The sequence below is a fragment of the Cryptomeria japonica genome, chromosome 3 (assembly GCF_030272615.1).
Source record: "Cryptomeria japonica chromosome 3, Sugi_1.0, whole genome shotgun sequence".
Taxonomy (NCBI): Eukaryota; Viridiplantae; Streptophyta; class Pinopsida; order Cupressales; family Cupressaceae; genus Cryptomeria; species Cryptomeria japonica.
Window position 1 is genome coordinate 673004804 of NC_081407.1, and position 15867 is coordinate 673020670.

A 15867-nucleotide genomic window follows, 5' to 3' on the forward strand; every position below is an offset into this window, starting at 1 on the left:
TTCCAAACCGTATAAAGTCATGCCCTTTGGGAGATAGTAAGCCATCTAAACACAATAGTATGTATAAATTTTTCTCTACAACTCAGTAGTATGGAGAAAATTTTTCTATAGAGGAATGGAGATATAAAATAAAAAACTTAGTGTCAAAACTATGTTTTGATGGCTACAATAGAAAACAATCTAAAATCAAATGACTGGAACACAACTAACAAATGCTCTTTTATTACCCTTTATTTTTCAAAATGTTACCCTTTAATTCTCTGCAGCTAATGCAATCCATCTGTTGAACTTTATTTATAGATAACCTGGGCGGTGGTGAGAAGCCGGTGAATGCAAACTATTAGAGTAGTTGACAGCTAATCTCTACAGTAAATGGCAACTAGCAGCAAATCGGATCTATTTTATGGTAAGATAGATATCCAAGCTAGGAGCAATGATGGAGAAGATTGATACGTATTCATTGTAAGAATATCATAGATTTTATCTTGATAGTATGTAGATAATAGGTCAATAGAGATGATAATAGAAGCTAGACATCCCCAAAAATTTAAGCTACCAAAAAAATCACATCTAGTAATAAATTATATGACTTTAAAGCGTGATATAAATCATGGTTGGAAGCTCATATTTAATATGATTTTATTTACAACTGTAAAGTTAGATATGGAACGGTGAATAAATAAACTGATAACTGAAAATGGTTTCACAGCAAACAAAAAATGGTTTATCTTATGGAAGACAGATTGTAGGCGTGAGACAGGTTTGGGGTGAAACCCCACGCTATATAGCCTATCGGCTAATAATTATATATTGACATGTGGCATATATTTGTATAAATTTGAATTAATTCTTTCATATTTTTATATATTTTCATTTACACATTTTTTTATTTTTTTATTTATTTTTTTCATATGCATACACATTCTTATATATCTTGCATATATTATTCTTGAAATTGCCCCATGTCAAGAGATTTATTTCTCTAGAAGGATCATTTTCATACCTATTGATCTTATCCCTAATTTTTTATTTTTAAATATATATTTTGGTCATCTCTTGCCTATTTCATTTGACCATGAGTTGACTATATTTTGGTCATCTATTGCCTATTTCATTCTCACCATGAGTAGACTATATTTTGGTCATCTCTTGCCTATATCATTCTCACCATGAGTCGACTTGGTATGTGTTTATCATGATTTATTATTTTGTACTTGTATTTAAAGGCATTCATATGACATCAAGCAATTATTGATCAAGCATTCATATGTTTCTCTAAGAGCCCCTCAATTGAAGCACTTAGAGGAATTTAAGTCTGCATCATCATTCTAGATCATTTGCATGTCTAAATATCGTTGTCTTCAATCATTTCTACAATTATAAAAGTTAGTCCTATCAAAGGGTTGAACTAAGATAACATGACCCTTGTGATGTAGTGTTCTCCTTTACATGTTTATAAACATTCAATACTTAATAGTTAGAGAAGAGTATAAAATCAAGCAAATAAAAAAAGTAGGAGTGTATATTATACTCATTGGATTGGATTGAGTTAAGCGTAGGGAAAGGTTATTTTTCTTTACATTTTTGGTAAACACATTCATACTTGCTCCCAAGTAAGGTTTGACCTTGACACTGTATCTTTAGTAATTTTTGTTGGTAGTGGGCCAACATCCCTTGTGGGGATTCGTGACATGGTTTAACAACCTCCTATGGATTCTATAAGTCTAGTGGTTGTATTGGGCATTGACAGGTCGATCTTTTGGTGCAACGACAACCCTAGCTTGTAACAAGTGGTATCAGAGCTTGGTCACAAGTTTGAATCACGCAGGTCGCGACGAGTGATGTTGGGAGGGGGATTGTTGGCAGTGGGCCAACGTCCCTTGCGGGGATTCACAACATGGTTTAATAGCCTCCTATGGATTCTATAAGTCTAGTGGTTGTATCGGGCATTGACAGGTCAATCTTTTGGTGCAACGGCAACCCTAGCTTGTAACAATTTTAAGATATTTTACGTCTCCAATATTACTCTTATTTTATCATTTTGAATTTTTCTAAGGTTTAATTTGGACATGCTTATTTACTTTAATAGAGGTTTGCATTTACATAGAGGTACACACCTTTTATTTCACTCTCCCACTTTAGCATATTCTAATAGTATGGCTCATTTTAGGTCTTGCTCATTGATTGGTTGCATATACATTCAAATTTCAATATCTTTAAATATCTTTTATAACACACCCATCTTTGATATTACTCATGAATTTGTATGCTTCGAATGTGGATGTGTTTCTTATAAAGGTGTTGTCTTATCATGTGCTATATTTTCCCTACTTCATTGAATTAGCTAATGCATGTTATCTTTCATTAGTGATGATTATATCACTCACCTGTGTAATTCATGATGTTTGTTTATCTTGTAACAATGATGAGCATCTATTGAGAAAGGATGTGTATCCAATATGATGATCATTGATGATATTACATTGATATGTGACATTAGTATACCCTTTGATAATACATCTCTTAAATTTCGTGATAGATCTATGTGCATGCATTCATGTGTTTTAAATGAATTATTTTCTTGTATACATGATGGTGAGTATAGTGATAATCATGCTTTTACATCTCATGTTGAATCTATAGATATTTATGATTGTCTTTGAAATAATCCTACAACATGATGATAACTTACACATTGGTGATAATTTATTACCTTCCTATGTGTTTTTTGTTAATACTTCACTACCTTATCCAATATTACATGATGATATTATGATTATTATGGTGATTCTACTATCAATGATTTACATGTGAAACATTTTTCTAATTATGAATATATAAATCATGGTATATTATTGATTAGTTAATTTAGATTATACTTGAGTGGTAGATCTTTATAATAATTCAATTCATCTTGTTTTAGTTACTCTTCCTACATAAACTTGGCTCGTGATTTTATTACCTATTTCTCTAGACTTGGTTCACATTAGGATAGTATGTTTTCCCATGATTTATTCTTTGATCTTAATACATTCTCAATTAGCGTGTCTTATGCCTCTTTTATACCAACCCCAAATTCACATTACTATAATATTGCAGCACATACATAACAATGATTAGGAAGAGAACACTTAGATGTTAATTGACTACCACTAGTTTTGTCAAAAATATCACTTAACTTGCCTCTTACCCCTTAAATTTTTAAGAAAATTTTCAGATCATTCAACATCGATAACATACTCTTGAAGCCAAAATATATCTTTGTGAGTTAGTACAAAATATCTCTTTTTTTATAAAAATATAATGCAAAAATCTAAATTGGGTCTAACACTACTCCATGATTAGTTATATATTTTAAAGAGTATATTAGCCACAACAAACATCATACTATATCATTCAATAATATGATATCCCACTTGAAAAATATCAAAGAAGCACTACCTTTGCATAGTATGATAATATGTGGCAAATAATTTGTTAATGATCTTAAGTTGACAATGAATCTAGCCTTAAAATGTGCATTGAGGATTATTAAACCAATTAGAAGCAAGCATGTCAAAGATACAAGTATCAAACCTTACTATTAGAGGCTTTGATAATTTGGCTAGGTCACATCATATATTCTATTGTTCTTCCTATTAAAATAGGACCTTGCAAATTAGATACCTTGTTTTATGTGATGAATAACAAATTGAATTGCAACATCCTCCATGGGTATCCATTATTACATGTTATTAAAGTTGTGTCTTCTAATTTGTTTAATGTGTAAAATTTTAGCATAAAGAAAAGTTATGTTGCATATTGATAGCTTCTTCTAGTCATATAATCCAATGGATACCTCTAGCAATTTTGTTGGTGTAATTATTATTCATGTTGGATATTATAAATACACTTTACTTAAGTTTACTCAAGTACATGCATAACATTGTAGTTTGCATATGAGATACTTAGGGAGATGTTCTACATTGGGAGTGTGTATATAGGAGAATTTGCACCTTTTATGGTGTGATCTTGTTGTTACATTCCACCTTCAGTGGGTGATCCACCTCATGTGGAATATTTTACTATTTCTCCTACCTACCCCTACCCACCATTGCATCTCATTGAGCCACATGTCATCATTGTGTGCTCTCTTGTCTCTTAGCCTTGCCTTTATAAGCAGGCTCATCTACATTGTATGTAATAATTGTTGATGATCCAGTTGATCTCTTTTGCATCTTGATAGGAATACAGTTTATTCTTGTCACATTTTATCTCTCTTGTCATTGTGCTATCTTGTGGTCTCTTTGATCTTGGTTTCTTCAAGCATAATCTCACATGGTATCAGAGCAGTTGGAGCACCTTTGCGTAGCCTTTGGAAAGATTTTAAAGGATGTTAAGAGGTAGATCTGAGGACCAACATCTTCTAGAGGCATCCTAGAACAAATATAACCTCGCCATTGCATCCGGGTGACCATTTCCATGAATTTTGACTATAAATTCGCCTATAGTTGGTGAAAGTCAATTTCAGGGCTTAGAAAGAAAAATTTTGCCCAATTTGGGTAGTACGGTACAAATTTTGCAAAAAAAATATTTTGTATTTTCTGCGAAAGTTTTTTTTTTTTTTAAATTCATATTATTTTTCCCATTTTTTTTATCATTGTAAAAGTTTTTTTAAAAATCAAAAATCAAAAAAATTATATTATAAGGGGGGGGGGTGGGGGGCAGAGGGGGGACCCGTAACCCCCCACCCCCGTACTGCATCTCTTCTTTTTCGTAGAGATCATATAGCCATGCAAAGTATGATTTTCTCGACGTTTGCACGGTCTACGTTGGTGCCAGCAACCACCGACAATTTCTTCTCTCCAGCAGCCAAACTTCCACAGACCCTCACCGTCGGCAACCTCCCGCTGCTCTCTTCTCCAATTTTCGGCTGGCTCTACACATCTGCTCGCCAACTATCACTCATCAATCGAAACTCCTCCCGACTTGCTTAACCAGGCTTTTTTCTCCCGATGGAACACACTTTCGGTAGCCGCTGCACCTTATTTTCTTGGCCATCGCGAGAGCTCCATCGACGATTTTGGCCGATGTGATTTTCGCGCTTCGCTTGCTACCTGTTTGCCTGCTTAAGTGTGAGACAAACACGAGGTCATCCTTCATTTGCCTCGAAACATCAACACATGGTGACATTTGATTAGTTGCAGTGCGCTCAGTTAGCTCCTAGTCAGCGGTTGAATCGACGCCACCTCATCCTACCATACTACCACCTCAGCATTCCACATCACCATATCCGTACGTCCACTTCGGTTGACACGTGTCTGCCATGTTATTCGCCATACCACCACGTCATCAAATGACATCATCATCTGTATAATAGACAAGGGGCGACGGTTTGGTGACGGCCATACGGACGTCAAATTTAACACAGTGGTTCAATGACGTTATCATTTTTTTGAAAATTTGGTAGGCCCCTCTGATTGAACTTTTTGATTTTGCAGTTCAACTTCAAATGGCCATATCTTGCTCATTTTTGCTCCTTTTTGGGTGCAATGTTTTTTTAAATGGGCTAATTTTTCATGTACTTTTATGTGGTGGTGTTGTTTTCTAATTTGGGTGGACAGATATTTTAAAAAGTTCTGTTTTTGGTGACTTACTTGTCCAATCCCCATTTCTGCAACTTCTAGGACTCCATTTGGGCTCATATGAACTCCTTTTCAGGTGCCTTTTTTTTTAAATTGCATGATTTTTTGTCTACTTTCATAATCTTCTATTAATTTGTAGTGATTTTGAGTAGAAATTGTACTTTCAGCATATGGTCTTTTTTGGCCAATTTGGCAATTGTATTGCATAGATCTATATTTATGGTCTTTTGCATTGTAGTTCTCAGCCTATTAGGGTAGTTGTAAAACAAAATCAGAAGAACACCTTGCCATTGTTTGCAAGTGGCCTATTGTACACGCACTACATATTAAGTGCCAAAATCATCATTTTTGGGGGGTATTTTGATTGAGTGAATTTGGGGGGGGGGGGGGTGTCTCTTGTGCTCTTGTTTTCTTTCCTTTTGCTTCTATGGTTTCTCCCGAGTTTCCTCTCTTAACTCCTCATAATTATGCTACTTGGAAAATTGATGCATGGAATAAACTAATGGAAAAAAGACTAACTCATTACATTGATGGAACTATTGTTGCTCCCACTAATCCTAAGGCTGATCATAAGACTCACTTGGATTGGCTCACTAGAAACATCATGGAAATTGGTACCTTAAGAAAGTATGTATCAAAGGATCTCATCTTTCATATTGAGAAATTTACCTTAATTAAGGATGCTTGGCAAAAGTTTCAAGATTTGTATGGTCAAGTTGATGATATTAGGGGATATCAAATTGATAGTGATCTCACCATGTTAGATCCCAAGAACTTTGATACTATACAAGATTATGTCACTAAGGCAAAAGAGTTGAGGGCACAACTCAAGGATTGTGGCATTGATAAGAAGGATACTCAATTGATCTTCAATTTGATGGGAAAACTTCCACAAGAATATGCAACATTTGTTTCTAGTTTCCAAACCCATAGGATGACAATGGGTTCAAGCTACACAATGCCTACATTTGATGCTTTCACCAAAATGTTGATAATGGAACAAACTATGTTGATAAGCATGGGCATTCTTAAGACTTATAAGTCTCAAACATTAGTGGCAAATCAAGGGAACAAAGGAGATCAAGGAAAGGACAACTCAAACAAGAAGAAAGGCAAATCAAAGCCTAAGGACAAAACACCACCTTCTCCACAACAAGGGGATTAATCCTCTTCCAAGAAGGACAATTCACCAAAGACAGAGAGACCTACTTGTGCCTATTGTAAAAAGGTTGGTCATGAGGAGCATTGTTTTCATTCTAAGAAGATTGATGATCTTATACATATCCTTAAAAAGCATAACATTGATTTACCTAATGCCTACAAGGAGGAGGATTCATCACCTTCCACTTCCTCACAATCAAAGGGGAAAGGCCAAGCATTCATGGCCTCTACAAGTGGGAAGAATCACTCTTTTGGGACAAGAAAAGGACAAGCTCTTTGTGCTACTACAAGTCATAATTCAGGGAGATGGCTTCTAGATTCAGGGGCTTCTTGTTATATGGCCACTTCGTAGTCTATGTTTTCTACATTTGAGCCTTGCACCATGCTGCAAATTTTGATGGGAAATCATACATACATGGACATGATTGGGAAAGTAACTATTGTCATTGGGGATAACTCCTTCAATGACGTGTTGTGTGTACCCCACTTGATAAACAATATTCTTTCCATCTATCAAATCACACATGGGGCAACAAAGAAAATTATGGAGTTCACACCTGAGTCACATTTCATTAGACTTGGAGAGTAGAGATATAATTGCAACTGGGTTGTGGATCATGCATCTCGATTATATTCCTTTTCAGATTTTGTTCCTATTGATGAGGATGATTTTACATATGATGATCACACTTCACAAGATGATTCTTCACATGATGATTCAGATTTTGAGAACTTTGGGTACTTGAACTTGGGGATTCTCACATGTGACCTCATTCTTAAGCCTTGCATTTCATCTCCTCCTATTGATATCACATCACCTATTGCACCAGATGATGCAGATAATGCGACAGTTTTGCCTTCTTGTGATTTAGTGCAGCATGATATATCTTGTCTTCCAACTTCAGTTTTATGGGATGAGTACTTGACAGACATTATAGGTTTGTTTGTGGAGTCCTACATTGTAGATTTGGGAGACATCATTTATGATATTCATTTCTTTTTGATGAAGATGACCCTTCTTCAATTGTTGTGAGGGAACACTCTGACCCTCTTGCTCATTCTCTACGTGATCATTCTTTCGAGGGTGACATGATTGTGGATACTTATGTACATCAATTGGAGGAGGTCTCTTTATCTTTAGAAGAGACATGTGAGTTTTTGGGACTTGTTCTACATTCATCTCCACTAGATCTTGGAGTGCCTTTTTCTGCAGTGTGGAGTAGTTCACCACCTTTGAAGGGGGTAACTTTCATCATCGACATGGGGACACTTGAGCAATTTTCAGAGACTTCATTCATTGTGAGTTTTTCTCCTATATCTTCCTTTCATGATTGGGGAGACTTCATGGATACACCTTTGGTTTTGTTTCTTCCCAAGGGGAGGAAGATTGTTCAACGTTCATGGGGCAGTTTCTTCATTCATCTTCGCACTTCTACCATTGGTGCAAATTCTACATTGAGGGGGGGCTACCTAGCTTCTCTTCTTCTCTCATATGGGGGGGGACTTTTTCGTCATGTGGGGTTTTGTTCCTCACATACTTCTATGAGAGTTCTCTTGTATAGTTTTCATCTCTCTTTTTGGGTGAGGGTTTTTTCCCATTGGGTTTTTCTCTCTTTCCCTGCTTTATGTGAGATTGATTTGCATTTGTACATGGGTACCTAACATGACCTTGTAGACGGGACCCATCTTGCATTGCTTAGTTGCATTGTAGACTTAAGTGCATTCCCCTAAGTTGTACTTAAGGGGGGGTGTTGGTGTAATTATTTATTCATGTTGGATATAATTACACTTTACTTAAGTTTACTTAGGTACATTCATAACATTGTAGTTAGCATATGAGACACTTTGGGAGATGTGCTACACTGGGAGTGTGTATGTAGTATAATTTCCACCTTTTATGGTGTGATCTTGTAGTTACATTCCACCTTCAGTGGGTGATCCACCTCATGTGGAATATTTTACTATTTATCCTACCTACCCCTACCTACCCTTGCATCTGATTGAGCCACATGTCATCATTGTGTGCTCTCTTGTCTCTTACCCTTGCCTTTATAAGCAGACTCATCTACATTGTATGTAACAATTGTTGATGATCCAGTTGACCTCTTTTGCATCTTGATAGGAATACAGTTTATTCTTGTCACATTTTATCTCTCTTGTCATTGTTCTATCTTGTGGTCTCTTTGATCTTGGTTGCTTCAAGCATAATCTCACAAATTTTATTATCCAAAACAATCATCTAGACCATGATTATAGCACTTTTCAAGGTGATGACTAGGATCCCCTTGAATTTACACCATGTGATTTTGGTGAATATTGTGTTGATCTAAAAGCTTATAGTATCCCACCTATTTATAACTTATTAATTTATATCTAGTAAAACATTTTAGGCATATAATGATGGAAAGGAGACATGCATGTATGAAAGTAAACCTAAGACAAATACTTCTACAAATGAATCACCAAGTAACCTCATAAACCATTATTTAAAAAAAAATTGTGGTCATAGATCATTTAAATTCATATGTAAACTTGGATAGAAACGCATGGGATTAAGAATGAATTAACAAGATTGATGTAAATTCATTGAACTACAAGAGGATAAACAACACCATGGAGTAGGATATCAACCCAAAGAAATGGCATGATATTTAGAATAATAAAAATAAAAGGAAAAGGAACCTCAAATTAAACCAGACCCTAATCTAATGAGGCTTCATAAAATTCATTACTTGTGATCTTTATTATGGGATTCCTTTTGGTTGATGCATCTTTTAATATTTCATTACACTATTCTAGTGTTTGTTGATTTCCCAATATAATATGTGTCTTAATTACCCATGAAATATTATATATACACATACATACACATGAGCATATAATTAAGTAAGAATATATAACAATATAAATAAAATATAAAACATAGAATATACAACCTATCATGATAACATAAGCACATACAAAGCAAATGTCTTGTGAACACCAAAATCTAGAGGAGAAAAAAGGAAGATGCATTCAAAAAACCTTACTCTATAATTGAAATCACGTCTAGTAGAGGGAAGAAAGCAGAGAAAAAGAAAGAAAATAAAACAATAAACAACAATATTATACCTCGTTGATGTACATATTTTTTCCTGGATGTGGATGAAAAGTTGATGGGTATGAGACATAGTTTGCTCCTTGAGAGAACCCAAATTTGCAATATGTGCATATATTGGATGGCTAGGAGTTGATTTTATGTGAGGAAGATGAAAAGGATGCAAGTAATAGGATAAGATTAAATCAAGTGGATGATAGGATAGGATCACTTTAGTTTGCATGAATAAAGGAGGTGCAAGAAAATGTAAGTTTGGGGAGAATGCAAATGTATAGCCAAGATTGAACTTGGATGGAGGGATATGATGCATATATGTGGATGCTTGATGAGAATTTAAATGGATGGTCAAGATTGTTCACTTGAATGGAGGGTGGAGATATAAAGGGTTGGTTTTAATATTTTAGTGGAAATGGTTTATTATTTAGTTTTTAAATGAGGAAAGGAATGTGCATTAGCATAAATAATTAGATAAAACAATATCTACTTAATTAGTAATGTAGTGAGGTTAAGGTAATCAATTAAATATAATTTAATTAATTAGTGAAAGGGAATTAATTTGATTAATTAAATAAATAGATAACCATTAGAGGAAAGATAGCCTAATTTTTTAAATAACTTTATTTAATTAATTAGTATGGATGTGATGTAAGATCCGCGACGGGAATTGATGGAAGCAAGATGTTGGGTTAAAATATGGAAATAAATTTTAATTATATACTATATTATATGGAATTTAACTCTTACAAAGGAGATTTAATTTTCCTTGAGAGCAGTCTCATATAATACATCAAGATGATTCAATGGCTTTAATATTACTAAAATTATTTTAATTATCTTTTTTATATAGAAATTATAAATGAAAATAAAGTTACAAATTACAATATAAAATATTTCAATACAATAGGCTAGTGAAAATATATCTTTACAAAAGATGAATTACAAGCTTATTCCCTTGGAAATAAAAAGATTATTGATCATGAAGAACGTATAGTCCTTTTTTTTTTCCTCGAAGCCCCTGCCTTGGACATTCATGAAGTTGGAGACTTTAGGATTGACCAAGAAAGATACCTTCCACAAGAGAGTGTTGTAACAAAGATCTTGATTGAATATTAAGAAATGAATGAGATACGTGAAATGAGATATATTACAATGTACAAACACCTTGAATATACAGGCAAGGTATGATTAGGTATGACAACTACCCGTGATATAAACATTAAATGCTCAATGAAAAATATTAAATGACTAAAAGTAAATAATGGAACATGGCCCCCTTACAACTAACTTCTAGAAATGACACTTGGGATATATGGACAACTAACTTAGGATGCATCATATGTCTTAAACAAAACTTAACTTGTGAATAGGTTTCAATTAATAACTATATAGGAAATAACCCCATTCACACTAACACCCTGTTGGCAATAATGCAGCAAACTGAGAGGGGGTGGAGGGGGGGGGTGGTGAATCAATTTGCACAAAAACTTACTACAACTTAAACCACAAAATAGATCTAATAATTAACAATTAAAGCATGAAACAACACCACATCAATAACACACATAACGCCAAGATTTTTGACATGGAAAACCTGGTTAAAGGAAAAACCATGGTGGGAACCTACCCACAATGAGATGATACCTTGTTAAGAGTAAATGAAATATTACAATGGGGAATGCAAATGCATTACGACACACTGCCTAGAGCTCACTGCTCAAATAAGAAACCTAGAAAGGCTATAACCTTAAGGGAAGGCTCACTACCTTACACGAAGTCTCACTGACTTATAAAACATTCAGACAACAATCCAGATTACATTAACTATGAAAATAACATCTCTATATGCTTGAGTATAGTTTTTGTTAAGCACACAGTCTTCTCTGCAACACTTCTCTTCTCTCCTTCATACTTCTGAAAGATCAAATCACTTGTTCGCACATCCAACTCTATCACACTCTTGCAGATACAATGCAGACACTCACAGACATACATCTTACATGATTATTACAGTTATTTATACAAACCCTCAACCTCAGTTTCAAGGTTGGCTAAACCCTCAATACAAGTTACCAAATAATATCCTCACGTGCTATAACAATATATGTAGACCAAAACAATGTTGGCTAAGACATAGTCTGGACCCAAATTAATACCGCAAACACGCAACACTTCCAACAATTACGCCTCGATCATCTGCAACACGCTACAACCACCAAGAATGTCGCATAACACGAAGAACATCACCGGATCAAAAAAATCTTCAATAATATGCACAACAATCAATGCAGTCCACCAATACACATATAACACAATATAGAAACATCCATACACCACATGAATCACAACCACAACAATTTCAATAACTCACATTACTAGAATCATCATCATCTCTCTAGCAGAGCTCAAGAACACCAACATAACAGACTGTTAAACTAAAAGATTAGCTTATGGATCTCCAAATCGTGAACCACTCAAACTGACGACAAATCAATGTCCAAAACACATTTGCAACAAAAGATATTATGATTCCAGAGCACAACATACAAGTTCACCAAATTGCCAATACTGAACAATTGAATAACCAACCACAATACTGGATCTCCTAACTCGATCAAATCATCATGCAGACCTCTGCAAATGGGAATAAACCATCTGCAGACAACATACCAAAAACCCTTTAAACCGCATCAGCTCATCTATAACATATAGGCTAAACCAACTCTACCAATTTGATTGCAATACAGAAACACATATTGACTTCACATATGTTGACATCAAATATGACATATCAGCCAATATCCAACAATCTCCCCCTTTGGCATTGATGACAACATATGAATGTGAAAAACAATCAATGCAAAGGATCAAGTCCCCCTAAGATAAATAACAGAAATCATAGATCTATGATACACCACTTCTCTCCCCCAAAATTGCTTTAGGGTTTTTCACATGCTTCTCTCCCCCTTTGACATCAATGACAAAGACTCAAGAATCACAATTTTCTCCCTCTAAATTATCTTCACAAATCTGAACATTTGAACTACCAACACTAACTACTTCCCCTGAGTAGCAGTTTTACTCATCAATCCGAAGCATTAAATATCTCTGTGAAGTTCACCAGATTGATGCAAATCCATGCATCTTAGTTCTCATCAGGAGGGGAAATCACCCCTAACTTTTCTCTGAGACACTCAAAAGTATCTTTAGGCAAAGGCTTCATAAAGATATCTTCTATTTGTTCTTTTATAGATACATACTCCAATATGACTTATTTCTCATTCACCTTCTCTCTCAAGAAAAGAAACTTGATTGATATATGCTTTGTTTTGGAATGCAACATCGAATTCTTTGAAATATTGATAGCACTTGAATTATCACAGCATATAGCAATAGGCTCATCATAAATAACTCTTATATCCTTCAACATTTGCTTCATCCAAATTACCTGAGTACAATTGCTAGCAACAACAATGTATTCAACCTTTGCAGTAGATAAGGAAATAACATTATGCTTCTTACTCGCCCAAGAGACCAACTTCTTTCCCAAAAAGAGTGCACCACCTGTAGTACTCTTCTGGTCATCAATGTCACCTACTCAATCAGCATCTGCAAAAGCACTCAAATTAAATTCATCATTCTTAGAATATCACAAACCAAAATCAATTGTCCCTTTCAAATATCTAAATATCCTTTTTATAGCAGTAACATGAGATTCCTTAGGTTCAGCTTGAAATCTAGCAACATGACACACAACATTCATTATATCAAGTCTAGTCTGAGTCAAATACAACAAACCACAAATCATAGATCTATATCTGGCCTGATTAGCTTTTGGAGAATCATCATCTTTTATCAACTTACATCTGGTCACCATAGGTGTACCAATAGGTTTAGAGTCTTCAAGACCAAATTTCTTCAACAATTCCTTCACATACTTAGACTGAGATATGAAAACACCTTTGTCCAACTGGGTAATTTGCAACCCCAGAAAGAATTTCATTTAACCAATCATAGACATCTCATATACATTTTGCATCTCTTAAGTAAATTTCTTACATAAGCAATCATTTCCTCCAAAGATAATGTCATCAGCAAAACTTCAACAATCAAGATATTATTCTGATCAATTTTGAAATAAAAATTATTGTTAGTGTAGTCACATAAATCTGTCTATTTTAATTAAATGAATATTTTGTATTTATTTGATTAAAAATCCACTAGCCATCAGTTAATTAAATTAATATTTAATTAATTCATCTTCAAAACATTCTCCTATTAATTAAATAAATTATTCAATTTATTTTAATTAATTCATTATACCAAATTCACAATCAATTAAATGAATAAATCATATTTATTTCATTTAATCCCTTATTCCTCTTTTAAATAACTTAAAATCAAACATTTATTTAAATCATCTATCACCCCCCCCCCCCCCACTTGCATTTTCCTACAAATGCAACTTGCACCTATTTATTGAAATAAATGAATTTTTATTTTAATAAAAATACTATTTTCCCTCACCCACCAAATCCACTTGCAAACCTAAACCCCTTCTAGATTCTTCTAACCCCTTCCTAATTAGCCTAATCCATCCCCTAATTATTGTCACATTTCCAAGCAACTTTAAGTCATTTCTCAAAGACTCCAAAGTCTTTGAAAAGTATTTAATGTTTTATGTGTTCAACAATTTAACCTCCAAAGTCTTCCAAACCACTTATGGCTCTTACATGACCATTAATAGCTCTTACATAACCATTTATGGTTATTTCAACTTGCACTCATGTGTCTCCTCAAGCATTTATTGTTTTGACCATTTTGCCTTTGCACAAGAGTTTATCCATTGGATAAAAGCTTTATTCTTTGAATAAAGAATTTATTCATTCAACTAACCTTGACCTTAACTCCCAAGTTAACTCTCAGGTCATATCAAGCATTTAATGCTTCTTCCCTCTCCTCTCAACCTATCTCACATTGACACTTGTCATATTGGGATTGGCTTGAAAGCCCTCACATGGATCTCAAATCATTCAATCCTGATCCTTGTTGAGATTACTCAATCTCAACCATCCATTGCTTCATTTTACCTATAAATAGAGCTCACATTCCTCATTTTCAAATCCTCAAGCATTTAGCATTCATAATCATAATCCTGAAAACTTGTATGCATTTAATCTATAGTGAATTTTAGAGAGCATTTAGCATAAATCACTAATCTATTGTTATCTTGGACTAAAATAAATCTTAGTTCTTTTGTCATAATATGTTTAGTTAGTTTGTTTTACACTTGCATAACATAAGCTTGAGATCATCTACAATCTTGAATCTCCATAAGCATCCATAGTACAAAAAGTTGCTGAGAGCTACACTATTTTGGAACTTGGAGAGGAGAGGAACGAAGGAGAAGGAGCTAAGAACATGTTAAGAGGCATCTGGAGATGTCTTCTTATATTTGTGTCATTTGTTAAATATGTTAGCATGATCTTAGTATCTCTTTCGATATGCCGGCTTAGATTAGTTCTTGGTTGAATAACACTAACAATTTCTTGTGTGTTTTTGTGTGTTATACGACCATAGGTTCCAGTCTAACCTTTTGGGTATTTTGCAGAGCATCAGTTAGCAGTACCTTTATTGAATCCAAGCTTCATCAAATACTTATCCAATCTGGCATACTAGACATTAGGGGCTTGCTTCAATCCATACAATGCTTTCTTCAACTGGCAAACCATGTCCTTTTTAGCTATCAGCTGATATCCATCTAGTTGCTCAATGTAAACTTCTTCTTCCAGTCCACCATTAAGAAAGGTTGATTTGACATCCATCTAATAAACCTTGAAATCTTTGTGAGCAACATAGGCAAGAAAAAACCGAATAGCTTCAATTCTAGCCACTGGAGCAAAAGTCTCCTCATAGTCAATTTCTTCCATCTATGAATACTCTTTACACACAAGTCTAGCTTTATTTCAAACAACTTCACCCTGTTCA